This window comes from Heliangelus exortis, chromosome Z, assembly GCF_036169615.1.
Source record: "Heliangelus exortis chromosome Z, bHelExo1.hap1, whole genome shotgun sequence".
Lineage (NCBI taxonomy): Eukaryota > Metazoa > Chordata > Aves > Apodiformes > Trochilidae > Heliangelus > Heliangelus exortis.
Genome location: NC_092454.1, coordinates 71,989,549 through 72,011,360, shown reverse-complemented (window position 1 = coordinate 72,011,360; position 21,812 = coordinate 71,989,549). Strand labels below are relative to the sequence as shown.

The following is a 21,812-nucleotide window of genomic DNA, read 5'->3' as shown; positions in this document are numbered from 1 at the left end:
AAATTTGGTTTCTTTTCTGTCGATGCAAACCACGGAGAAAACTTCTTGATAATCAGCATTGACTGTAATACTTTATGGAATGATTAAACAAAAGCATTTTACTTTTATATAACGTGCTAATGAATGCATATGAATTTTAATACTCTTACCGTTCAGATTTTAACAAGCATGTTGCCAACAGATCATTTTAAAAGCATCTGGTTTTTTTAATGTGTTGAATGGAGGGATTAGTCAATTAGCTAAATATGTACATACATCCTTTAAAAAAATCATAATTCTGTCCTTACTTACAGATGCTACCATTTTTTTCTTAGACCACCAGAGGCTGCTGCTGTACATATTGGCTAATGCTTCCCCCAGAAACTTAATCCCCTAGCCAACCTTCATTTATTGCTGAACTAAACTCAGAATTTGTTGATCTCTAGCCTTTTTGTGTGGAAACAAATCATGCAGGCTTAACTGTGACACAATTATTCCCTCCATCCTCCAAGCCATCTCCCACTCCCTACAGATCTTCACACTGACAGTGTCATCTCTATGTTAAAAGACACTTTAAAAATGTAAATCAGTATTTTTTCCCCTCCTAAGCAGCATTCACCACTTAAACAAGTATACTGAAAGGATTCTGTAATGTTATTAAAGAAAAAAAGTATAAGTCACATCATTTTATAATAACAGTAATTTTCAGTAGTGTTGTTGCCACAATAGGTGAAGGAAGAAGTATGAAGAAGTATTTTTATCAGACCCAGCAAGGGGGTCAGGATTTCTGGTCAAGAGGGAGAAGTCTTTATGATGGGAATTTTATCCTCCTTTTCCCCACCAAGCTTATCTGCTGTAATAATCCTTACTGCAAATAGTATTTTTACTATAGCACCATCTATAACAGGGCTATTTGTACCAACAGCATATCAATGAAATTAAATTAATTTTGGACGTAGCACAGTTCTCATAAATAATTTTTTTCTCCATTTTTCTGCAAGAGATTAAACAGGAAAAGATCGTGTGCAGCTAATTAATTTGTTTTACTAAAAATGGACACATCAGGATAATTTGTGCCAGTATTTGTGAGAAAGTGGTAAGAGGCAGGTTTTTTAATACACGGTTAAGCACACAGTGACTGCTGGTGGGCAGGAAATCCTGGCAAGCTTTCCAAGCACAGTTGTGCCATTTCTGCTGATTGTTCAGCATGGCTGAGACCAGGGATTGCCTGGCTGAAGGTCAGCACCGAGTGTCCCCTTGTGCAGGGTGACCTGGGGTTTATTTTTGGGGCTGGAGATGGAGCTGTTTCCTGGCAGCTGCGCGGGGTCTGGCCCCGTGGACATCCCTGGGCAGATGCCACCTCCCTCTGCCCCTACCCTGTGACTTGGCATGCTGAGTGCCTGCTCTCATCCAGAGCCTCTGTGCCTGCATTAGCCTGCTGCTGAGACCAAGCTAAAAAGCCCTTTATTCCACCAGAAGAGGCAAAATGACAAGCTCTGGGCAGAGAGCTCCCAGGAGGGAAGGGATGTGCTCCATCACACAAACAGTTCCCCAGCAGACCCAGGCATCAGGACCCCAACCTCCAAAGTCTCAGTCCAATGTTTACCTGTTTGGTTTTGCTTTTGTTTTTCTGTCTGCTCTTAACAGCTATCAGCATCACTTTTGCCAGTACCACTGAAATCACATGTGTTTTTACTTTGTCCATAATCACTTTTTAAAGCCTCCCACTTCCCTGTCTTCTTGAGCAACCTCTTTTCGCTTCCAAGGACCAGCAAAATCATGCTGGCTGTGCATCACCTGTGAGAACTGCTTAGAAACTACCATGGCTTTATTTTCTTCTCCCACATTCAGAGTTAGAAAAAGACTGCAATTCAGGTGCTGGGATGTAAACCTGTAGTGACATTAGTCTGGGTGCCACAGGGTGTTTGGGACACCTGGAGAGATCTGGCTTGCACCATCCTGGCCCAGCAACTGGAAGCCAGGACTGTAAAGCATCTGCAATGGCACTGAGCACCTAAAGTTAGGCCTTCACATCATTCCCAAAGGGTCAGATCAGCTCTAAGTTGCTGCTGTATTTCATAAATAACAGGAAAAATGTGTATGTTGTATTTCATTCTGTAGCTACTACAATGAGCAGGCTTCTTACATTAAATAGCTAAATATGGAGAGTTTAAACTATAGTAGTATTCAATAATTTATGCACAGGCTCTTCAATCTGAGCAGATAAGTGAGGTATTTTTAAAAATCCTGAGACTGTAAGGACTTCTCATGGCATAATTTGCATCTGCTAGTCCAGAAAAGTTGTATTTGTCTTCTTTTCCTTGAGCAAGTGAGAAATCAGAGACACAGTTTATCACTGAAGGAAGATTCTGCATCTCTTCAAGAGCACCACTGGCTCTTCTTTCTGCCATACCCTCCCTTTGTTCTGTGCCTCACAAGTGTGGCTTAATCAAAGAAAAGGAATAAATCGGGGCCACCTAGCTTTGGTGCCTTTCAAACATTCATTACGTGGTGCTGGCAAAATGTGCATTGTTAGATCCAGCTCCTAAAATGTAAGGCAAGCCGTGTGAGTTCCCAAAAGAAAGAACCAGCTTGCATCTCTCCTCCCACCACGAGCTGTGCAGTGCTCCTGTTGTGCTAAAGAAGATTGTCTCTCACAGGTCAGCTGAGCCCTCCTTCCTTTCAGATGGGATTCAGGCTTGGTAAACCTGGCCAGTTAGCAAGCTGATGGTAAAGAAAAACTAGCTCAGCAGAAAGCAGACCTACTTGTTGAAGGCAAAGGTGAATAAAATTATTCAAACTTCTTGTACTGGGATACTGCCTGTCTTTGATTGTAAAGAGATTGCAGTTAAGGACTGAAAAAAACCTCGTAGGTCTGCTGGTCCATCCTCCTGCCAGTGCAGGCTGCTCCCTGCAAGTGTTCTGCTTCAATTTATCTGACAAAAATCAAAGGATAATACCTTTTTAGCTGGTATCAAAAACAAGGATAATGTCCTCTAACCTTCTTCATGCAGTTGCATATTTTAATGATAAATTTCAGCACATCTGGGAAAACTGGTGGAAAAATTTAGCAGGGGCTCAAGTGGCAGCATGCACTTTTTGCAGAACTTTCACCTTCATTAACTGTTTGGTTTTTTGTTTTTTTTTTTTTTCTTGTGGGCCAGCCAGCCATAAGAGCCTTGATGTAGTTAGAAATGATGAAAATTATTTTTCTGGGATATATAAAAAAATTTATAGTCATCTTAAGCTGGGTGGTGCTGCTGCAAAATAACCTCTTTCTGTGGGGACACCCCACCCCACTTCTCTGGAATTATTTTATGAGTTTTGAGTAGTGGGATGTCAGGACTGTACCATGATACACAGGGGTCAGGAAAATAACATTGGTGGAGTCCTAAGAAATCAATCTCAGCAGACTGGGAACTGGGGCACAGTATGTTCAAGGATGTTGTTTTCACCTCAGCTGCTGCAGAAAATCCCAGAAAAACTATGAAAAAAAACCAAAAAAACCAAAAAAAACCACCTAGCTTTTAAGATTAAGATAAATCTGGTTGTTCCTCTGTAGTCTGCTTGGCTGCCAAAGGGGCTAGAAGTAATGGAGGAAATGGTGGCATGTAGGAATGTGGGATGAGATGTCCAGAAAAAAAATACTAATTTCTACTCAGCAATTCATAGGTGGCTAATGATTAGAAAAATTACTTTTATTCATAATCCTTATGAGTAAAGGATTTTCCTAGCAAATCCTTACTTGCTTTTGTGAATATACTTGCTGTACGGTGTTGTGGTTTGGTTTTTTTTAATTATTTACTTCCTGAGAGCAAGGTTTACCTTTTTAATCAGGTCGTTGTCATCCCTATGTAGGCAAAGAGTTATTGTGAGAAGGATGGATCGTGACTGGGGTTCTTGCTAGGACTTAGTGAACTTCATAGCTGATCACCACACCCTGAAAACTACCTTTTACCAGCTTCAGGGCTGATAATTTCATTTTTATAGTGTTCAGACAGAAGTCTTCCCTAAGGTAGTCTTGTTTCACAGTGTCTCCAGCCACGAAGTCAGATAAATTTTGAGAAATATTCCCATTCCTCTCTCAGCTGAATTCTTATTTATCTGTCTCTCCCTGGCTAAAAGGGGATGCTAAACTGATCAAAAATGATTTTTGTCTTTTGTGGTTGGAAATGTTGGTAGCAGGTTTTGTCCCCTGAATGGGCTGCACACTGTTCATCCACACTCTTCTACACTTCATTATTTAACAGTTTATTCTCATTCTCTTTCTCTCTTTTATTGGATTTTTTTTTTTTTCTTTTTTTGATCAGTACTTGGCAAGAATTTGTCGATACAAGGTGTGTTTTCTTTATTATCAAGTAAACTTGAATTTTAGTTAGTTTTCCCAATAGATGGCACTGCTTGGAGGGAAACTACTGAATAAAGTAAAACTGAGTTACACTTAGAGTTTCCAAGAGTTGTGAGTGTTGGGGAGCTGTAAGTTTTTCTGGGCTCTTGAGCATCAGTTTGGGAGCTCCTGGTTTGGTGCTTTTAGCAGAAGTGTGGGGTGAAAAAAGTATCAGAACTACATTGAATGGGTACTTCAGAAAGAAGAGGAAGCTTTTGCAAAACATAGTCACACTTCTGTTATTAGTTAGCAGTGAGAGTAATTGCAGGGATAGCACATCAGGGTCACACAGGCTCCAGTTGCCATTCTTCTGTTTGATCAGATGGCAGGAAGGAGCCTTCATTCACCAACAGGATGTGCTGGAATAATTGGCTATGTATCCAGCCAAGCATCAGGTTTTTAAGTTCTTCAGTAAAATACTGTCCGTGGATGCTAAGCCTCTGTGCCTCTGAAAAAACAAACAAAAAACTAGCCAAAATGTTACACCTTGTTTTGTCGTGTCCTTCTTGAGTTAGAGAGTGAGGGGATGAGTTGCTCTGTCCCAAAAGGCTTTTCAACCTACACCTGGTCTAGTATCACTTGAATTTGCATCATTCATTGCACCTGTAATACAGTGTGGATTGCTCAGGACAGTTCTTACAGACACAGACATGCACGTGTGTGTTTGTGCACAGCACACAAAGCCCACACAATGTTCCTCCACGTTCAGCATCCTGCAGGCTGAACGTGTCCAGATACACAAAAATGGAAAGTTTCCTTCTTACCAAAAGCAAAGGTTTAATCAGTACATTTAGCACAGCAAGGAATTTTAAAATGTAGTTAATTCAGTCCATGCACCTGGTGCTACATAAGCATCTGCAGCATGTTTGTTGTTCTGGACTGGTGTTTCCTTCCAGGATGGTTCTCCATTCCTATCTCTTATATTTTCCACCTGCTGTGTAACTGAAGAATCTGATTTCATGGATCTTTCAAGTTCAGACTCTATCCTAGGAAGGTGGGCAGCTGGCATTATCACTGAATTGTATCACAGCCACTCTGGGAAAACAGAACCCTTAACTGCATGTAGATATTCAGAAGGCAGATATTTATTTCTCTTTGGGATCTGGTTTGCTGAAGAATTCTTTTGAAGTGAATATATCAGGTAATGAAGAAATTTAGCAAAGCTTAGGCTGTGTAAAGTAGTTTTGAAAGATTTCTAGGTTCTGCAATTAGCTGTGTGGCCCCAGCCTTTGATAAGTCACCGACCTCACACCTTCCACCTTGCAGTACACATCTTTGAGCCTTTTCCTGTTGTTTGAAAAATGAACACATCTGAGGACAGGATCAAGTTATTCATTGTGTGTCCTTTGCACACTGGCTGCCAAAAAAAGGGTAGGCTTATATTTAATGGCTGTTCCTTCTTTTTAAATCCTTTACCAGGGAGGACCCAGGCCAGGTATGAAATCCTCCTCATTGGGAGATGTCATCTTTCAGCCACTGCATGCTGCTCAGGGCTCTGACAGCTTTGCCTGAAGTGTGCCAATGAGGTATTGCTGTGATAGACCTGAAAATAACACCATCTGATTTGATCATGGGTATCTTTCTGCTGCTGTTGGCTGTTTGTTAGGTTCCTTTGCTGTCTCCTTTGCTTTTTGAACTCCACCAGCTGACTGATCAGAGTTTGGCTGACACTTTAATGGATTTTTATCCTCACAGGAGCCACAGGGTATCATCACTGGAGTGGAAGTTCAGGTACCACTGTTATTTTGTTATAATTGCAGTAAATACCTATGACATGATTTTCTAACAGTACTAGGAAGGAACACCTGTTTCCACCTGAAGATCAACTGACCAGGTCACAATTCAGGTCTACCAGACTCTGAAAAAACAGACTGAAGTTGCCAAATGTTGACCACTGCCTCAGTTGTGCTGGGAGTCCACAGAGCATGCAAAAGTTGGAAAGAAAAGGTTATGACATGGAAATACTGTAAATTCTTTAGTGTCCTCAGTGGCAGTCATCTGCAGGACCTTTCTGGACTGTGTTCAAAGTCACTCTGTGTCAAATGTGTGTGGTTCAAGGTTTGAGAGACTTCCACAACACACCTTTTAACGTTTCTGTGACACTGGAACAGAACACAGAGCTCATTCTTTCTGCTTTTGGTTGAAAGTATCACACGTGGCACTTGTGACCAGATGGTTTGAGCATGGTGTTAGACAAGATGACCTGCAAGGCTGCTTTCCAGCTGATGGGATGCAATGGTTTCACCTCACTAAATTCCAACTCAGCCCTCAAAAAAGTATTTTAAGTTATGGATGGACTTTGTGGACATCATGAAGAGGGGCTGATTTATGTGTCTCAGAACAGTTGGTTGTGGTTGGTCATCCACTTAGAAAGAGCAGGCTCACATGATTGAGGCCAGGAAGCCTCATTCCCAGCTCAAATCCAGCTATCAGCATGGCTCATACCATATCATGCACACATTGCTGCTACAGAAATTCATTGTGAAGGATGCAAGTCCCTCCAAATAGGCAGTGATGTTCCTTGGCATTTTTAACACAGCTATGTTGAGCAGAATATTCAGGATTTCTTGAGAGATCAGGAAATTCCTGAAGTCAGATCATCTGCTTAAATTTGCTTGAGAACCTCAGAGGAGTAAAGCAGTAGTTTTTTCACAGATGTTCTCCAGATGTTACAGGCATGCCGATTTTTTTCTAATAATGGAAAATTTACAAGTACTGTCCATGTACTTCCTTTTCCCTCTTTGTTACTTCTTCAGGGTAAAAAAGGAGTGAGGGGTTGTCTACATTGTTATTTTGAGTCCACGAACTTTAAACTACAAAACAGGTTTTGAGTTTTGGGAAGAGAAAAAAGTGACCTGTGACCTTCAAATCAGATTGTTTGCCAGTTGTGCATTTGGAAGAAGATAGACATGGCAGAATTAAAAAGGCTACAACTTTACTGAAGCATTAGTGAACAGTTCTTTAATTTTAATTCTGTACTACTTCTTCTGTGAAGATTTTGTCTAAATAGTTAATTTCAAGGCAAAACCTGAACCTATATCCCAGCTGCAGGCCAGTGCATTAACTGCAGTTAGCCATGAAGCCCTTGGATTGGCCCCTAATTTCTCTTTGTACCCACGTCCATAAAAGGTTTATTTAAATAAATTATGTAAGATATTCCTGTGCCATTTTCTGTGAATGCTGTTCATTGAAGGAGGTCTGCTTGGTGGAGACTCAGTTCTGGGTATGTTGTGGTTGTACTGGGATGTTATGCCCAGTAAATTGCATTTAGGGGGATTTCTGGGACACCTGATACCTGGCAACTATCACTTCTTGTTGCTCATTGCCAGCTTTATTAGAAATCGAGGTTTAAGGTTAAAAATATGTTAGTATAGAAATATTTTCACTAACTTAGCTAAACTATGAAAATAGACAATTCCTTTAAACATGGATTGCTTAAGCAGCATTCAGAGGTTGCTAACCATAAAAACTCTTCCAAAGTCTCTGCCTGAAGATCTGATTTATCAGCCTCTACAGGACATCCAGGACCAGAGATAACTTACCCAGAATGTTCTTTGGGTTACATCTTCTCTTTTGCTCCCATTAAGGACAGATCCTGCAGCTGACCAGGTCCATTCCTCTGCACAACCTCTTTCTTCTCCCAGGCAGGATGCAGTCAGTCCTGCTCTTCCTTTCCTGTTTATCCACACTTCATTCCCCATCACCAAACACTGGGACATTTCTTTGCAGTATGGGAATTTGTGGGGTTGACCCTGGCTGGCTGTCAGATGCCCACCCAGCAGCTCTGTCACACCTCAACTGGACAGGGGAGAGTAAATACAAGAGATTCATGGGTTGAGATAAGAGCAGGAAGATCACCCAACAAGTTACCATCACAGGCAAAAGAGACTCTACTCAGGGAAATTAATTTATTGCCAGTTGACACTGGAGCAGGGTAATGAGAAATAAGAACAATCATAACTTCCTCCCATCCCTCCCTTCTTCCCAGGCTCACCTTCACTCCTGATTTCTCCACCTCCTCCCCACCAGCAGAGCAGGAGATGGGTAACAGGGGTTGCAGCTTGTTCATCACACTTTGTCTCTGCTGCTCCTTCCTCTTTGCTCTCTTCCCCTGATCCAGTGTGGGATATCTGCTCCAGGAGAGTACCTATAAAAGTGGATATCTGCTCCACCATGGATGTCCATGGGCTGCAAGGGGACTGCCTGCCTCACCAGGGTCTTCACCAAAGGCTATATGGCCTTTAGAAGAATCCTAAAGAGGATTCTCTGAGCTGGAGCATCTCTAACCCCTTTTTCACTGACATTGGTGTCTGCAGGGCTGTTTCTCTTAGATATTCTCACTCCTCTTCTTCTCAGCTGCTGTTGTGCAGGTTTTACAACATTTCTTAAACATGTAGAGCTACCACCATCACCAGTGGGCTCAGCCTTGGCCAGCAGCAGGTCCAGCTTGGAGTCAGCTCCAGCTCTTGCATCCACAAAATAGAATCGCTGAGCTTGGGAAGAATTTTCAGGATCATTGAGTCCAATCTTGAGGCTAATAGAGGCATCTTTCCACCCCTGCTGCCCTCCCACTACCAGAACCTTGCCACACAAACCCAATGGAAGGGATTATGTTATTTCCATGCACCCTTTCCCCTAAGACCTGTATTAACATTTCTGCTATTTACCTTAGTGCTTCACCATGCTCTACATCTTGCTTTTGACACTCACTCAAAGCTTTTTCTTCCCTCTCAAGTAGCAAAAGGCAGCAGCCCTCACAGAAGAAAGGCCTGTAAACAGGAGGAGGTGGTAATTTGGTGATGCTTCCATATTCTTCTGATAAATTTTATCTGTTCTGCACCACAGTTGATGAGCAAACTAGATTTTTTTTTTCAGACAGGTGGTAATGGGGTGGTGTGGCAAAGCCCAGCAGACAGCTGAAATGGGATTTGGTATTTGTCAAATAAATGTAGGGAGGGTTTTTTGAGTCTGCTGTCTGTTTTCATCCTGATGTAATGTTTTATAGCATTCACATGAAATTCATACAAACTTAAAAATGATGGTAGAGTAAGATGGACAAGATATATTCAGGATGATACAGAGAAGTTTAAAAAGGGGAACTTACAGGGTAGAGTTATTTTTAATTACAGCACAATAAGGTGCAAGTCCCCAGAACTAAGTAGTGGTTTGAATGAGTGCAAGTTTCAGATGTTGTATCCACTTAGTCCGTGTTTTAAAACATGTCAAACACATAGTCTTGGCTAATAAAATATTAAAATGGCATCAGGGACCATTTATAAAAGAAACAAAAGCTACATCCATGTGGGTTTTTGAGGGTTTATTTTTCTTATCTTATCCCACCCGCCAGTAGAGACATCATAGTTACATATTTTCTACAAGAAGATGCATATTATTCTGAAGATCCTCAGTTATCTCTGGAATTTCTGTTCCAGTGTTGTTCTGACTGTAATCTCAATAAGACCCCCAGTGTTTGGACTCTGCTGCCTGAGGTAGAACATTGCTCCCAATTTTCCAGTTAGGTCAACCAAAAAAATTAAGATATGATAGAGGGTCAGTGGAAGAAATTCATATCAAAACAACTGCTCACCATGTCATTATGACAACCTGCTGTAACAAATGTGCTTCTGTTTTAACTTATGACAATTAATTGCTAAAAGTAATTTAATCTGACAGTGGCAAGATGTTGAAAGACTCGTGAAGATGTCATAAAAGCGACCTTTCTGCCCATGTGCAACCAAAAGCCATTTTTAACAAGGAGCCTCAAAAACAGTACAACTTCTTTTGTACTTTGTTAATTAGTTATTGATTTGAAACAATGCTCTGCCAAATATTGTCAGATTAGCTAGACGCCAGCAAGGTCACAGTGTGACAGTCTAGTCCTGATAATCGTGTGGTATATAAGAATTCTTTATTCTCTAAACCTTTTGTTCCGATACCCTGAGAATTACATTTCCTGGCTTTAGCATTTGTGCTAATTTAAAATACAGCCAAGCTGTCTGTTGTGTAGTTGGATGTTTTGAGTTGTTAAAAAAAAAAAAAAAAAAAAAAAAAAAAGCACTGCTTGCTTTAGAAGAAAATTGGTAGTGATCTGAGGTCTAATGATCTTCAGCTCTGCCCCTGCAAATGCCAACGCCCTCGCTAATCTGCACGGAAAAAAAACCTGTGTTAATAAAATGGTCAGCACCAGAGTTCAAGCCAGAGGTAAAACGAGCAAGTCCTGAGGTTGTGTGGCAGCTCATCAGGGTCACAAGATCATTTCCTAGCCTGCATGGTTGCCAAACAACAGTAATGAAGGTGAGCCTGGGTGGGAGAGCTGAGGAGCAGGACGAATAGCTCGGTGTCCAACTTCTCAGGTTATTGAAGCAAGAACCAAGAGAGAACTCAAATCTGAATTTCAGATTGTGTTTGTCATCCGTTTGAATAATTATTTTGTAAGCCAATGGCAGTTACTTCAAATACAATTAATTACATTATGCTGCCTATTAAGGCAGTTCAACAAATCTTTTATAACTACATACATTAAAAATAAATAGTATATCAGTTTACTTAAAGCGCTGGCTTTGCTCTCTTTATTAGGAGAAATCAAATAGCTCTGAGGCTGTTAAATCTTTCTTTCACTTAAATAACTGCTCTGGAGTGTAAGTAATAAATACAGACAAAGATGTCAAGAAGAAAAATACAGGGTGAAGCCATTCTATTTAGTTTAACTTGTGTAAGAGATATAAACTCTGTAACAGGGACTTCATGGCCAAGCTTTGTTCTGAAACCATAGCTGTTAATGAAAATACTAAGTTGTTGTTTTACTTAAACGTGTTGAAGTTTGTTAGATTCATTATTTCCTGTGGTGGCAAAATCTGCCTTTTTCTTGGCCAAAATGCTATTTTTTTTTAATTTTTTTATTTTTTTTTTGTGCAATAGCATGGGTAAAAAAAATGTCTGCTTCTCATTACAACATATAAACAGATTGGAAGAACTGGAAAGTAAAATAGTCTTTAAGTACTTTAGGAAATAGAAAAATAACACTTCTGCATGAATTCTGTTAGGAGTTTTTAAATGTTTCAGATGCATTCATTTAAAAAAAAATCAGTTTCAGTGTTTAGAAAAATGCATGTAATCATCTAAACAAGGCACATGAGCTCTCTTTGTGTCTTAAGAAGATAGTTCTTTTTGTAGAAGTATCATATTCATTTTTTATTTATTTGTCCCTGCAACTGATCTATTAATTGCCAGAACCAGGGCCGGTAGGGAAGGCAACTGCAAAGCTATAACTATAGGGTTTGTTTTAGAAATGCTCTTTTGTTACCATAATTTGATCACACAAACTGCCATTTTTGGTAATGCTCGTTGTTAGGCAGAAATATGTTGTGGGCAGAATCTCACTCCCTGGGATTAAGTAATTTGGGAAGAAAAAAGTGTGAGGAGATATGAAAAAGATGCATGTAAAATGCAGGGATAAGTACCAGCCATATTGCACTGAAGTGAAACTGCCCCTGCCTTTGGGTATTTTCAAACTCTTTGGCCAAACTGCTGCAGTTTCTTTTTAAATCAGAATATGTAAGTCCAGGCACAGAGGTTGGATGAGGACCATGCTTGGAGCATCCTGGCACGGGGATTTTGGTGTGAGCTGCACAGGTCAATAGCCCTGGTACAGCTGTGTAGGCAGGGCTGATCTGAGGAATTGTTATTAAAGCTCCAATGTGATGAGTTTCCCTGTGTAGGATATTCAGGCTGTTTGCCAGAAGATGCTGCTTCAAATTCAGGATTCCTTCACCTGGAACCTGCAAGTGAAAGGTAAAGAAAAAAAAACCCAACAACAACAAAAAAACCCCCCAAAATCCAACAGCCTGTCAAAGAGCTAAAAGGGAAATTAATTTGGATTTTTTTCTGAAGTATGCTTCCTTTGGTTCATTTCCCTCCTTCCTCCTATTCTCTTCCCTTCCACCTCTTTCCTCTCAGTGAGTCAGCAATGTTCTTGTCCCCAGACTAAAAAAAGGCAAATGTCATACTTGTGTTTATTTTCATTCTTGTCTTAAGATGAAATAATTTGCTTAGGTGAATTCCTACCACCTCTTGTCAATTTGGAAACACCATAAACCAAAAAGAGTACAGCAGAGATTCAGAGTCAAGATGTGTTTTGATGGAAGGCTTTTAACTATTTACTCCCCTACTCAATAGGTAGAAGCTGGCCACTAAAAATAATCTACAAATCATTTAAAATACCAAACCCCAAGCTTATGCTGGAGATGTTAACTGAGAGCCACTGAGAAACTGATTTCCTCTGAATTTTTATTCTTTTTTGGTCTCCTTTTCTGCGCTTTTCCAGAAGACAGTTGGGTGGTGATGACAGGAGACATGCCAGACTCCAGCAGAAGTAATAATGGGAAAATCCAGTCTGGAACAACAGCCTGACAAAGTTTTCTTGCTGGCTGACAAGCAGATACTTCAGCTAGGGAGATGATGCTATAATAACACTTGAGACTTAATTAATTTAGCCTGGGATCTGGGTTTTACTTTATAAACAGCAAACTCCTTCAAGTTGCAAAGTGCCTTTGAATTTCCTAATAAAAAGCTGAAGGAACTGGGAGGGTGTTCTAAGAGAGCAATCTCACAGCAGAAAATAGTCACTGTGCAAAAAGCCTGAGCCTTTGCCTGCGTGGATTGAACAAGGCTGGTAACATTTGCTGCTTTCTTTGTTTGTTTTGCACGGGTCTGCAGCCAAATTTGCTGTCCCTGAGTTTTTAGGTGCAAATGGGAATCTTAAGAAATTCCACCTGCAGCACGAGCCTTGTGGAAAATGCTCCTGTGGTCTTGTAGCATCTTTGTGGTCCTGACACAGTGGTGCTCTGAAGGCCTTCCAGGAGACCTGTGTTTGCCAAAACTGAAATTCAGTATTAGGTTAGCAAGGCATTTAATGCAGCTGAGACCTCAGGCACTTCTGTAAAGAATAGCTATGGGCTCTGGCAGCTTCACCCCCTGCTTTCAGGCCATTTTTTGCTCCTTGAAATATTACAAATGAGGCCTTCGAGGCAGGTCCCATGGCCCAGAGGGTGGAAAAAGGTTTTGATTTCCAGGGTCAGCTTGTTCCTCACCGAGCAGAGCTGGTTGGAGTACAGTGGAGAGAGGAGGAGAGAGTGGTTTGGAATATTTTTTTTTTTTTTTTTTTAATTCAGAAGTGGCTCTAGGTTATTAGTTGGGAACTGTATTAGTTGAGGGCTTAGCTGGGAAAACTCTTTTATGGCTTGGAGTTGCTTTGTTTTTTCTCTCGTGTTCAATAAAGCTGGATATAAGAAGGAAAAGTAACTCTCTCCTGCTGCCCCAGGGGAGGGTAGGATGCAAGCTCCCTCCATTCCCACATGTATATAGAATAGCTCTGAATTTTATTTCCTGACCACCATCACCAGGGAAAGCCCAGCTTGCATCTGAAGTGGGAAAAGTGGGACAGGATCTGGAGTCGTCTTGGATGGTAATTGCAGTGGGAGCTGGGGAGAGCAGGGGCCCTGGGGAGGGGCCAAAACATGAAAAGTAAAAAAAAAAAAAAAAAAACCTGGCTAGACATTGTCAGTCTTGCATGAGCTAAAACTTGTCATTTTAAACCTAATCTCCTCAGTCACACTGTAGCAAAGCACAGGTATCACCACCTCCTCCTCCAGCCCTGTCACCTGCACTGACAGAGGCAGTTTAAACATTGCCTCAGTCTGACAAATGCATTTTGGTTTTACATCTTTTTTTTTTTTTTTTTTTTTTGTGCTATTAGATATCTCAGGTACTGCACATTTTGTGTAATACTCACTCATTTAGCAGGTCTGTCGAGATTGCCTGCTTTCCTGATAAATTACTAGGAGTTTTGGAGGTGGGACTCCTCTCTGAATCAATACAACGTGTATTTATCTGCAATATGTAAGACTTCTGGTCTTCCTTTCTGCTGCTGACTGTATACACACAACAACTTTATTACTAGGGCTTCATAAGCAATATTGGGAATGCTTCCATCACCGTCCCACTTCACAAATGAAATAGGCACAAGAAATTACACAGAATCACCTCAAATAGGTTTGGGAATAAGGCTGGGATCCATAATATGAAAAATGCAGCCTTAAGTCACTTTGCCATATTGCTTTCAGAAGACACGTGCCAAATAATAACCTTGGCTGTGCTACCAGACTTCTCTATTGTAATACCCTGGTTTCTCCTTCTGCTGCCTACTGCCATACATCTTGCCCCCATCTCAGGAGGTGCCCTTAAAAAGATAATATAGTCCTTTTATTTCCCTGGATATTCCTGTGAGACAAGTGTGAGAGGCTGGCATTCTGCATCCCAAGGCTCTTGGTGTAATCCCTGCTAAGGTCCTAAGTGAGGATAAATACAGCATGACTGTTTCTGGATGCATATGAACACAATTGCTGAATAAAACAGCATCAGTCACCACTAATGCATTTACATTATTTTAGTGCTGAACCTTCTCAGAGGCTTCTCTGTGGTTCCTAAGTTGTGCCAGATGTTGGTGACCATGAAACCTCTCTGCCACCTACACAGCTGAACCAGTCCTGCTGGGCTGGGGGTGTTTTAATGAGGCAGAGTATGCAAATAAAATCCACAGAGAGCCTGTAGAAGAAGGGAGGAAAAAAAAATCAGTCCTCCATTCAGACTTTCAAGGCCAAAGCATCATCTCCCCCAGTTGTGGCTGCTTTACCCCTGAGGTGATCTTGATGTCCTTGTCCTCATCTGCTTCCTTCTGCAGCCTCCTTTCATCCTGTTTTAGGCAGTCTGTTGCCATCCTGCCTGAAAATCCAGTTATTTTAAGAGTTCTGTCACAGCCAGGCCATTTTCCTGTGTGTGTGTATATCAATACATGTAGCATACAAGCTAGTCTTAGCCATTTCAGTCAGTAAAGCAGAAATAAAATTCCTGCTGTTAGTAGAATGTCCTGCTGCCTCCTGGGATCACCTTTCAGGCTGGAGTAGGAAACACATCAGAAATAACCTGTGCAAGGGTTCTCTGAACACTGGGATATAAAGGTTAAAAACCAGTCTCTTCTAGATGGAATGCTTCCTAAATATACTAGAATTTCTCCGCTAAAAATCAAATTTTCTTCAATGGCCTGAGCTACACACTCTGAAGTCTTGTCTTGGGGTACTCATACTGCAGAAAAGTATTGATATGAGATATTTTGCTGCCACTTTTTTCCCATTTTTTTCAGATTCTGTCCTTTCTTTGCTTTCCTTCTGCTGCCTGGTTGTAATACCTTAGCTGCTGTGTTTAGGGGGGGGTAGGATGTTGGTTTAAATCTTATGCTAGCAATTTTTTTTTTGCTTCTCTTTCAGCTTTCTTTCTTGCCTTCAAAGCCTCCTAGACCTTGTCCTGTACTGAGACTTTGGAAATGCTGTGGTGGCAATTAACCATAGTATGGTTTCATTATGTTCCATTTTAATGAAACAGGTTTTGCCTCATGTAAGGCAAATATTTGCAGAAGGGAAAAGACCAGTGCTGAGCATCACTTGATGCAGCTGTGGAGAGAAGAAGAGAGGGCATCTGTGGGAAATGGGCTGTGCTTGAACAGGAGGTGGTGCAGTAGAAGGGTTCACCCTTTTCTTTTTTAATTTGAGGGCTGTGGAAGGAGTGAGAGTTTATAAAGAGGAGTGAAGTGTAAAAACAAGCTCAGCGGAGAAGGGAGTGTGGTGACAGGAGGATGTGAGGACACCAGAGCTGCAGGAGCAAGATGGGGCATTCCCAGTGCTGGCAAACCCCAGGTGTCCATCTCTGGGCTTCTGGGTTCTTCACAGGACTGAAGAAGGTTTTTGTAACTCCCCTCTCACTAAACCAAGTGGTAAAGTTCTTCCCATAGGGTACCTAATTAGGACAAAGCTTCACAAATCCTGCCATGGCAATGTCGTGTAGCAAAATGTTCCCAGTTAATTTGTCCTTAGCATTCACCACATGTGCCTTCTGATTCCTATATACAATTCCTTAATTTTTAAAAGTCTTGCTTTCTAGTCAAGGAATGTTTCCAGTGAAATAATTTTTACAGGACCCGTTACCTAAGAGTGCTGCAAAACGTGATGGTTTCTTGAGTCAGGTTATGATAATCAAGAATTTTATAGCCAAAGGAAATGATCTCTATCCTTTTGCTGTTTACTTCAGACATGTGATTTTCTCTTGAAAGGACAAATTTTTTGTACACAAAATAAAACTTTCGTTATATGAAGGATACCAGTGTTATCCAGCCACCCCTGAAAACACTATTCCCCCCTAGATTGCTGTAGAGACAAACTGCTACTTTTCAGTTATACTTTTATATTGTTATATCAATGTGATTTTTTTTTTTTACTTTTTATTTTCTGATTTCATTATTTTTCCAGAAGGGTTGTGGGAAAAATTTTCCCACTCTAGGGCTTACTGAGGAAATGGGATGGGCTGTGCACAACTGCAAAGGTCCTGCTTGTGGGGAAGGACCTAACATCTCCAGGAAAAGATGGGAGAGAGAAGGCCTGAGCCTTCCCCATCTCTCTGCCTCCCATCCAGTGTGCAGTTCTGTTCTCCCATATTTAACACATGTACTATACTTGTTTACAGTAGCTCATCGAGCTAGAAGGAGAAATTGTTTTGCTGTGATAAGCAGTAATTATAGAAACCACCTTCAAGTAAATTGTTAAAAAGCCATTCAGTTGTATGGCATATTTCCCTATTTGTATGCATTTCACTTTTCACTTGTCGCAAAAAAAAATGTGATTCCAACTCCTCAATTTAAAAAAAACTAACTAAAAAGAGAGACCTGTCACTGGAGCTTAAAACTAATTTGATTTTCTTGATTTGATTTCTTTGAGCTCTGATGAATTAGAAGTTTAGGATGGGATCTGAGCTGCTCTGAGTCTGTAGTAATTCAAGGCCTCCAGCTCTTGCCCCTTCTGTAACTTTCCAGCAACAGGTTACTCAAAAAAAAAAATAATTTAAAAAAAAAAAACCCACAAAAAAGTAAAATTTGGCATTGAAACGGGAAATATGTGAACCTGTCACAGTAAGCAGTCTCAAAGGGCAAGCTGCTTTGCAGGAGCTAATTAACCTTAGGAAATAATTACACAAATATGCAAATGTTGTTTAGATAATTCCATGTGTTATCAACTCAGGTAGTCCATCATAACTGCAGACCTTGCAGTGTCTAGGTGTTAGAATCTGGCATGGTTGATAAGGCTCCAGTTGCTGCATTACTTCAGGTTGGTATTTAGCAATTAATGACTCTGATATGACATTAGTAAATCCAACATGTTTCTTGAATGCAGCAGAACATAACACCATATTCACTGTGTGCACACTGCTTATCTCCAATTTCCTAATGTCTCCAGCCATTAAAATGTTACACACCTTTCAACTCTCACTGCTGGCAAAAATGGGGAGGATGACAGACAGAAACCTGTGGTCTCTACCTCTGCTTTTCCACACAAGGGATGGTCAGAGGATTTACCCACAGTCACTCTGGGTTTTCAGGGGCTTAGAGGCATAGGAGAGAAGGATTTTAAATCTGCCAAACAGCGTTCTCAAAGCAAAACCTCTTTCCTGAATTGTGAGGAACAGTGTTTTCTACAAGAGTGTTTCTGGTACCATAGACCCTGAGACAAGAGCATCCTGGGCTTCCCTTCTTAGACTCATTTGAGTTCATTCAAGACCTTTGAGTTCATTCAGTCCATCTGTTCCACCAGCGCTGTTCAAGGTCACCACATTGTTTTTTCTTGGTTACTTTCTTGGTTCTTTTTTTTTCTTTTATTGTGAAACAATACAAATACTTCCACGCACATCAGGTCCAGCCCAGTCACCACTGTGCAAGCTCAGCAGCACAATGCCTTTAGGTTATATCCTTAGCATCTCTTGGGCAGAAAATATGAAAAAATTTTCACAGATGAGGTGGTTCTTCATCCCAAGCAGTGGCAAAAACATTTCCCAACCACCACTTCTGCTTATAGGACAAATCCTGATGCTTCCACCTATTGCCTTGTCTTGGTAGTGGGTGGGATGCACTCCCACCATGGTGGATTTGCATTTCCCACTTCTCCTATAAAATCATAGAATCAGAGAATTGCTTGTCTGGAAAAGACCTTTAAGTTCATTGAGGCCAACCCTTCCCCAGCACCACCCCAAGTCCCTCATCCCCACATCCCCAGGGCTCTGAAACCCCTCCAGGGATGATGGGGACTCCAGCCCTGCCCTGGGCAGCCTGGGCCAGGCCCTGACAACCCTTTCCAGGGAGAAATTCTTCCCCAGCTCCAACCTAAACCTCCCCTGGCACCACTTGAGTTGTGCCAAAAGTTCCTCTTGTCCCATCCCTTGTTCCTTGGGAGCAGAGCCCGACCCCCCCTGGCTCCAACCTCCTCTCAGGGGGTTGCAGAGAGCCACAAGGTCTCCCCTCAGCCTTCTCTGTTCCAGGATCAACACCCACAGGGCCCTCAGATGCCCTGGGCTCCAGAGCCTCCCCCAGCTCCATTGCCCTTTTTTGGTGTGATTCGCCCTAAAATTGAGCCCATCAGGACGTGAGTCAAGGTCGAGGAGATTGGGGAGCAGACACCCTGTGCCACAAGCTGCTCCTTCAAGCAGCTGTAGGAAAGGTTCTGGCCCTGAGATATTAAATGGCTTCATCTAGATGAGAAACATGAATTTATTAATCATTGTCATATTATTTTCGTAGGCTGTACCGTTGCAGTGTTTTTGATTGAAGTTTTGATACTGAAATGAAAAGCTCGGTGTTAACCGTTTATGGGCGTATTTTGAGCAGCTGCTGTTCTGTTTTTAAAACCCAAGGCATTTCTGATGCCTCGTTTAAAAACAAGGGCATTGCATTCGGCTGCAGAGAAAAGGAGGAAGGCAACATCTGCCTGAAACCATCACCTTTCATACCAAAACTGCAGCATCCAGCCTCCTCATTTGACCCAGGCCAGGCAGAGGAGGTTAATCCCCGGGTCCTGCTGGATCCAACACAACTGGAAATCCTAAGGAGACCAACCATACGCTGCCTCGGCCGTGCCCTTTCCTGCAGCCAGATGTTTCTTGTATGGGCACAGAGCTCATTTATTCTCCATCCAAGTTGTTTAAAATTCGGGCTTGTTAGGAGGGGAAAAAAATAAGCAGATGCTCTGAGGAGAGAGCTTTTCTTCTAAACATACACGACTCCTCCGAACTCCTTCTCACACATATGTGCTGTTCTTACCTTGCTTAGGGTTTAGCAGAGTGTGTGCAGTGACACAGTTTATCCTGACATTTTATGGCTTTTTTTTTTTTTTTTTTTTTTTTTTTATCTCCAGTAACAAAGGAAGCTGTGGTTACAGGCTCTATCTAACTTGTTCTAGCTCATTTCTTTCTGCTTTTTTTAAAAAATCCTATTGCGTCTTTGTACTGGACTGTGAAGCTGTGCAGTTAATGATTTGGTTTGCTAGACCACTGGTTAGGCTTTAATTGGTGGAAGGTTTTTCAGGCCGAGTAGCTGAATCCTTCAGAAGCTTCTTGCTGATGTCTTAGTCTTGTGAAAATTCTGAAATTGCATGCATTTCCCAGCAGTGTGTAGAATAATAAATACAAAATACCTGAAAAAGCAATATTAGCCAGAAATATCCTCCTCTTTTTTTGTCAGAATGTTGAAGCAGTGTTGTGGACCTGTACAAAAATTGCTGGTAAGAGAATTAATGGTAATATTATGATTCAAAAACAAGTATCTCCTGCATATTTCATTAAAATACGTCTTTTAGATAAACCAGTCATTTAAAAACTGCAGTGCCTTAACGTGCATTTTCCATACATTCCATAATTTGAGTACATTTCCTTTTCCATAGGAAACTCCAGTTCAAGTTGTCCTTCAGCTTTATCTTAATAACTGGTCTGTCAATCATATTTTCATTATGAAATTTCTTCTGAAAAACATCCCTCTCTCCTCACAAAGGGAGGAGTCTTTACCCCTTTGCCTATTTCTGCAGTGATATTTCAAAACAGGGATGAAAGAAAATAAGCTCTTTCTCTTGCTGAGGTGATTTACAGTAGTTGATACATAATTAGCTAAAACTGTGTTCTGTCATAATCAGTCAAGAGCAGAATCTGTCTAGGATTAAGAATACCTTCAGTGGTTTTTGGCAAAGTTGATAAATATGTTTTAATCACTGCTAACTTAGAGAAAAAAATACAATTAAAAGCACGTAATTGTTTCAAAAGCTTTGGGTCCAGATCCATTAAGATTTGTAGCCACCTTGCTCCTTTTTTAGGAAACTGAAGCAGAAAGCACAGAGGTAAAAGCCTAAATTCACCACATTATTTAGCTGTCTGTCTTCACATTGATTTTAGACACTCTTAAGAGCTTAAATTCCCAAAACTGGGTTTCAGAATAGGACTAGGACCTAAACCCCTTCAACATTCTTGATGAAGGTACCGTAATTCACACTGCAATTAGGACCTTCTGATTGCCAGTGGCTTTTTCTGGTTTGTGCTTTATTTTCCCCAAGAAACTGAGGGGTCCGTGGTCTGCACCTGAGTTGCAGAGTTGATGGAGCAGAGCCAAGGGAAAAGGGATGCAGATTTTAGGAAATGGCATCACCTCAACATGGTCAGGTCTTCGTGGTCTGGAGAGAGGATGTGGTGGTGTGCTAAAGGTGTCAAATCCTGGTGGGGCAGCGGAGCCTGCAGAGCATCTTACTCCTGCCACCTGGGACCAGACAGATTTGTACTTACAACATGGAAAACCTGAGAAATAAGCATAATATAGAGGAGTACTGAGCTTTCTGAGAGCCATTAAGGTGGAGCTGGAAACCTGATGTTTGGGAAGAGTGCACTAAAATCAGAGTAAATCATCCCAATGCCTCACATTGACTGGCATCCACGAGTTTTTGTTCAATAATAAGAAAAATCACTCCCCTAACTACCACAGGCTCCAAGCTAATGTGTCAGCAGTCAAGAAGTGCTTTATTTGCACAATATCTCATAGTCTGCAGTTGCAGAAAGTACCATTTAGAAGAGGAGTTGCAAATACCATAATTTTAATCTTTGGCAGACTTCCGCTGGCCCATAATATGAAAAAATTGTAAAGACTGAAATTATATTTACATTGTTCCTACTTGTTTTTATTTGTTTTATCAGGCTAAGGCTTAACTACTTTAAACAAACCATCAGTGAGCAAACATTTGACAAAGACTTGTCAAAAGAATGAAAATCAGAGCAGTGGCTCATAATTTCTTTGAATGCCTCTGTTTAGCTGAATTGCCATCATGGTATTTAGACAAAATTTTGCAGATGTATAATTTTTGTTGTATTTATTAAAATAAGCCACAATAAAGAAACATTTTTACTGCCTTTACAATTGCAATCTTAGAATTATTTTATTTAAACAATAAATAAATGGAGGGGTGGAGGGTTTTCTTTTTTTTACACTAGCGCATATTCATTTAAGGTGTGTTTTAAATGAATACCTTAAGCACATCTTAAC

General features: G+C 41.0%; 1 protein-coding gene across 9 annotated transcripts in view; it reads left to right on the top strand.

Moving 5' to 3' along the window:
- ARB2A (ARB2 cotranscriptional regulator A) overlaps window positions 1-21,812 on the top strand; it is a 278,294-nt gene that overhangs the window by 138,765 nt on the left and 117,717 nt on the right. The window lies entirely within an intron of this gene.